The sequence below is a fragment of the Catharus ustulatus genome, chromosome 2 (assembly GCF_009819885.2).
Source record: "Catharus ustulatus isolate bCatUst1 chromosome 2, bCatUst1.pri.v2, whole genome shotgun sequence".
Classification (NCBI taxonomy): Eukaryota; Metazoa; Chordata; class Aves; order Passeriformes; family Turdidae; genus Catharus; species Catharus ustulatus.
Genome location: NC_046222.1, coordinates 1,112,526 through 1,118,525, shown reverse-complemented (window position 1 = coordinate 1,118,525; position 6,000 = coordinate 1,112,526).

The window sequence follows — 6,000 nt, the reverse complement described above, 5'->3', positions numbered from 1 at the left end:
TCTTTCTGCCTTTGGGCTGGATTATCCTGAGGAGCAAGTCTGTCTGCCCTCCAAGTCATTTCTGACCTGGTTGGCCAGTTTGGTTCAGGGACAAAGTCGCCGCATTATTGAGCTCCTAGGAATTCCGTGGGAAATTGTGACATGAAGGAGAATGAGCCAAAGGAATTGTCACCCAACAGCTCAAAATTTATCTAAGACACCAGAGGAACCTGCCCCATGCCAGAGTGTCCCTCAAACCACGATGTGTGAGGGAAGGTGACAGGCCCAAAGCACCCAGCAGGCCCAAGTTCTGTTTAAACACTGGGGGGAAAGTTCCCAATCCCACACACTGATGTTATTGCAGAAATTCCCCCCGTATGGATGAGCCAAGGCAGCAAGGTCTCAGCTCGGTGCTGGAGGCTCCCACTTTTGCAGCACCCCCAAACCCCCATCCTGACTGGGTGGGTGGGATTTGCAGCCCCCTTTGATGCTCTGACCCTTCTCCTCTGCTTTTGCCCCTCACTGTGGAAAGGCACCAGCCTTTCCCAGCCCCCTTAAATCCTGGGGGAGCCTCGAGACGTCCCCAAAGCACCGAGCTCCCACCTTTGAACTTGGGAAGAAAGGGCTGAGGGGTTTCCAGCTGAGATCTCAGCCTGTGGGGGACCTTGGGAGGTGGTGGAAGGTACAAACAAGGAAGATCTTGGGCCCAGCAGTGCAAAATCCATCCTGGGCTGATTTTTAATGGAGAAACAATTCGGCTGGATAGGATGAAGGTGCAGCAGCAGAGTCCTCTGCTGGTGCCAAGGGGATGTGCCAGCAGCAGGGTCCTTGTCCCTGGGCTGGGATTGTGGCACTCACAGCCACTCAAGGCAGGGTCATGATTTTCATCCATGGGAATTTCCAGGGAATGGGGAGGTTTTCTGTTCCCTTTGAAGTTTCCCTTGTGTGGTTTCTCCTCCTGTGATCTGCGGTTTTAATGGCAGGGGAGGAGCCTGGTCACCATCAACTCGTCATCCAGTCTCCCACCTGCTGTTCCAGCTCCATCCCTTGCCCTAAGGGAAGTCCTGATGCTCATTTAACCTGCTGCCATCCTTTCTCTCAGCTGGGGCAGGTGGGTTGGAAGCTGCCTGGACAGCATTAGGAAAGGATGGATGTGGATGGATGGAGATGGAGGAGGCCAGTTGGAAGGGAAGGGAAGGACCTTGGTCTGTGCCCTCCATGGTGGGGATTCCCCACCATCACTTTGGGAATGAGTTTATTTCAGATGTCCCTGATCAGTCATTCATCTGGGCCCTGAAACTGCCTGCAGAGCTCCTCTGCTGAGAAGCAAGAGGCTGGGATGAGACAGGGATGCCTTTCCTCAGCTCCTGCAGGTGAGCAGCTCCCGCCCAGCCGGATGCGCTCCTTGCCCTGCTCCTGCTCCGTGCCTTGGGAGCATTTGGCAGCCTGGCAGCGGGACGGGCTGCCGTGGGGGTGCCAGCACAGCCTGTTTGCAAACAGGGTGCGGGTTCAGTGCTCCTTGTGGCTGTGGAACAGGTCCATCTGGTCCCAAAGCAGCCTGAGAGCCTTGGGATGGGGCTGCAAAGCAGGTTGGGAACTCCAGTGGGGTGTCCAGCTCCTTGGTGTCACCATGGAGCCTGCAGGAAGGGGATCCACACTCTTCTGGTCCTCCTTGGGCAAAGGAGTCAAGACAGCCCAGCTGGGAGCTGCTGAATGACCCACATTGTCCCTAAAAAGCTTCTGCAGCCCGTGCTCAGCAAGATGCCGACACTCCGATGTCTCACCCTCCAGCATCCTCCGAGGATGAGCTCACGGGGCTGAGCCCCAAAAATAACTCACTGGGGGCAGCGGGTGGGTGGGCAGCGCTGTCACTGCGCCGTCACCAGCGTCAGCATTCCCTAACCCGTGTCCCCAAGCCCATCTGTGCTCCCAAACCCCTCTGGCACGTGGTGGGTGCACCACGGCATCCGAGGAACCGCCAGGGGTTGCCAAGGAAGTCTCAAAAGCCCTGGAGCAGCTTCCCAGCTCGTGCCTCCCCCTCTGCTGCTCCTCGGGCTCCCAGCAGGGTGGTCTGGGCTCGGGGACCCCTCTGTGGGGTGATGCAGCAGCTGTGGGGAGCAGCAGCAATTCCAGGGGGGTGGAATGTTTGGGACTGTGGGCCTGGACTGAGCGACGTGAGGATGATGCTGCAAGCCAGAGCGCTGAGTGCCCGTGTCCCAAGATGCCAATTCCATCTGGTGATTAATACCCCACTGTCCTGACCCTCATCCAAACTTTGTGAGGTCATTTCCTCGAAATCCATCATCCCTTCCCGGGCAATGCTTCCCAGATGTTGCAGCCTCTCTGCATTTCAGTATCTGGCTGGTGCTGTGAGGCAGCACAGAGCCTGGAGCACGAGCAGCACGTTCCAGCAATGCCTTGAAGCATCAAAATCCCCCTCATCACCAAAATATTTCCACTTTTTGTCCCAATTCTGGTAACTCTTTGAGCATCCCCAGAAGGCAGCTGGACTGAAACGTGCTGCGGATTTGGGTTGGTAGCAGCTGCTCTTCCCCCTGGTTGCCCGTAGATGGAGGAAGAGCACTGCCCCCTCCGGTTCCTCCTTCATCCACCTGCTTGATGGGGGCACGGGGTGTTTTGGGGGTCTCCTCTCCCCTGCTTTGGCCCATCAGGTGCTTGGTTTGGGTGGTTAAAGCCTGTCCTGGGAGAGGTGCTGGCTGTGACCTGCACAAGGCCCCAGTATGAACCCACAAGACAGAGATGGCCTTTCCAGGACCCCTTGAGGTGCTCGAGATGCCCACATCCAGATGGGCATCCCAAAAAAAAAATCTGCTTGGGTCCAAACCATGCCAGAGGTGGTGCAATGATTAATCTGCACATTCCCAGGGCTGTGGATCCAGCTGGTGCTGTCCAAGGAGGGTGAATCATTCCAGGCCAGCACCTCACAAAGATTTGCCACCAAGGTGTTGCTCTGCCACTCAGAGACTGATGTTTAGTTGAGGGTGGAAATATTTTGGGGAGGAATAGAGAAGCTGGGGATGGAAATGTCCAAGGCCAGGTGGATGGAGCTTGGAGCATCCTGGGGTAGTGGGAGGTGTCCCTTCCTGTGGCAGGGCACAGAACTGGTTCATCTTTAAGGTGCCTTCCCACCCAAATGATTCTGTGATTTCTATAAATACCTCAACTCCCAGAAAACATTATCATTTTGGGAGACAGAATTATTCCCCTTCCTACTTTCCTGATACAAAGCACTTGACTTCCTATTGCAAAAAGACACTTTTTTGGCAAAACAAACAAACAAACAAAACCAAACCAACCAAACAAAAAACCTCCACTCATTTATTTCACCAAAATAGGCAAGGGTTAAAAGAAATCAACAGAAACTACTTGCTTTGACCTCCCTTTGACCGGAATCATGTTTTCCTCCCAAATTTTGGTTCAGCCACCCAGTCACAAAATGCCTCCTGCCCTAGCCTTGCCCAGGGCTGGCTTTGTGGGTTTTATCCAGTTTCAAGTTAATGGGATTATTGTGAAACTGGTGGACGCACACTTGACGTCGACCCTGTGTGGGAGGAGGATCTGAAGACTGTGAGAAACCCGATTTAGGAGGAAAAGAAGCAAGAGAAAGACTCAGTGCCCTCATTACGCCGCAGATAAAGCGCTCACAAAAGCAGGGAGGGATAAAAAAATCCTTTTCCAGTAAGAGCAAATGTTTACCCTGCACGATACCAACTGACCCCAGGTAATCTCAGGTTTAATGACATGGTTTAGTAGCACTGAAAAGGGCCTCTTTTGTGTTGCTCAGGCTACCATTCAGAGATGTCCTCACTGGGGAATTTCCTACGGATATCTCCAGATATCCTGGTAACAGCAGCGACACTTTTCAAACCTCTTGTGAAACCTGTTATATGTATCAATATATATTTATGTATTTGGAGATGTGTTGTGCATTTATGCATTTGCATAAGCCCCAGTGCCACTGGGAAAGGGACAGGGGGAAGGAATTAGCAATGTGATACCTGCTCTGAATCACACCCTGCTTTTGTGGCTGCAGGATTTTGTGAGAAGGAGGTGGGGTAAGTTAGATAATCTCCAGAAAATTTCCCTGCTTTGGAAACTTTCCTGCTTTTATAATCTCCACACGTCATGCTACCTCCTCCAGGTGGGTGCTGGGGGGTGATGAACAGGGGGGTTCCATCCAGGTGATCTTGGATCTTGGTCCTGGGTGTTGGACAGGTCTTTTACAACCATGAGGAGCTTAATCACAGTTTGAGGTCTCTGTTCCCCTTGGGACCTGTCACACCTCCAGCCCATCTCCCTGTGGAACAGCAGGGCAGGGACAGCTGGGGGGAGATGCTGCCACCTCCTCAGCACTGTGCCATTCAGCACAATTAATTTTATCCACCACCACCACCAAGCTCTGCACTGTGGGCTCTGCTTCCTGTTAACTCCTTTGGCAGCTCTCAGTGAGTTGTTCCTCAAAATCTTCCACATGCTCAAGTGGATTTTCACATTCAGCTTGCTGTGTCCATCACCTCTCCCGTGCCTCCTGTTTGGACTTGCTGTGGATCTTCTGCAGGAGGTTTTCTTCCCCCTGGTGACATTTCTCAGCCTGCTGTTTGGACCTGGCTGCCCTGGGCCTTTTTGAATCAGTGCTTTGCATTTGCATCCTCAGCCCACTTCCACTCCCTCTGCAAACATCTCATCCTGTTCAGCAGCTTAATTCTCAGGAGCTTCCTCATTTCTTTGTCATTTTCTTTTTTGCAGTCAAACACTGCAGTACCAGGGATTTCTGCCCACTGAAAATACTTTGCAGCAATACTGAGCCTTCTCTGCTAAATCCAAACAACTTTCTGACCGTGGCCGGGCAGGGATTTAGCTGGGCCAAATCAAACCCACCAAGATAATGCCCAAGGATGGTCCACCCTAAGGGTTGGCCATGAATTTGTCCTCTCCAAGGATGGAGCACTAATTCATGGCTAAATTAGGAGGAATTCCAGGATCTGAGAGCTTTAAAGGCTTTACAGATGTTGAACTGCTGTGGTCTTTTACAAAGAAAAGTCTAGAGCATCTTGCAGCACAAGCATGTCTTGGATGGTCTCAATAAAAGAGAGAAAAGTAAATTCTCTCAAATATTGCTGTAGAAAATGTCTGGGATCTCACCCCCATGAGCAAGGCTGGAGGAGGTGGGGAGAGCCTGGCTGAACTGGGTGTGCTGGGGAACCCTCCTTGGCACACACAATGTTCTGGGACAGCCAGAGCTAGTGGGAGCCAGAGGGTGCTTCAGCCAGGAGCACATTGCTGTGGACATTTCTCCTCTGGGCCTTGGGGTTTTGCCAGTGTGGTCACCTCTAGGTGCCCCCTGACCACTGTCCTCCAGGGACAGCCTCTCTGGACCTCTGCTTGGGGCAGGCAGTGGCTCTCCAGACATGTAGCCTCAGTCTGATGAGCCTAAGAGGAATATTTGTTCTGGCTGTGGGCCAGGACACTTTAACTTCCCAGCCTGAGCCCTGGAGAGTCACTGGTCAGTGCTGTGGCACAGCAAATGTCTCGTCCTGGCCCTGCCTGTCACAGCTGGGCCACCCAGAGCTCGGTGGCAGCACCCCGAGCTCCTGCATGGATCCTCCAGAGGAGGAGGAAAAGCTAAGGAAAAGCATCTTCAACTTTCAACACTGCAAGACCTACAAATTTACTTGGCTTTACAAGACATAGCCTTTTCTTTTTGCCCAGGAAGGCTCAAAATCCACGAATGACACACTTTTACAAGGGTGTAAAAGTGCTGTCTTGTGCAGCTACACCAAAGTCTCTCTTTGTGTTGCTGAAATATTATGGGCACAGAAAATGCCCCTGAAATGCAGCCAGATCCTTTTTCCAGGTGTGCTACTTCTTGCTTGGCTGAGCACACCTGAAGAGATAAAAATCCTCTGTGGATATCTTGGGGGCCCTCAGAGATGAACCCCTTTCCTAACCTTTCCCTCTTCATGGAGAACAAGGATGGGGACATATCCTTTGTCCCTTAAA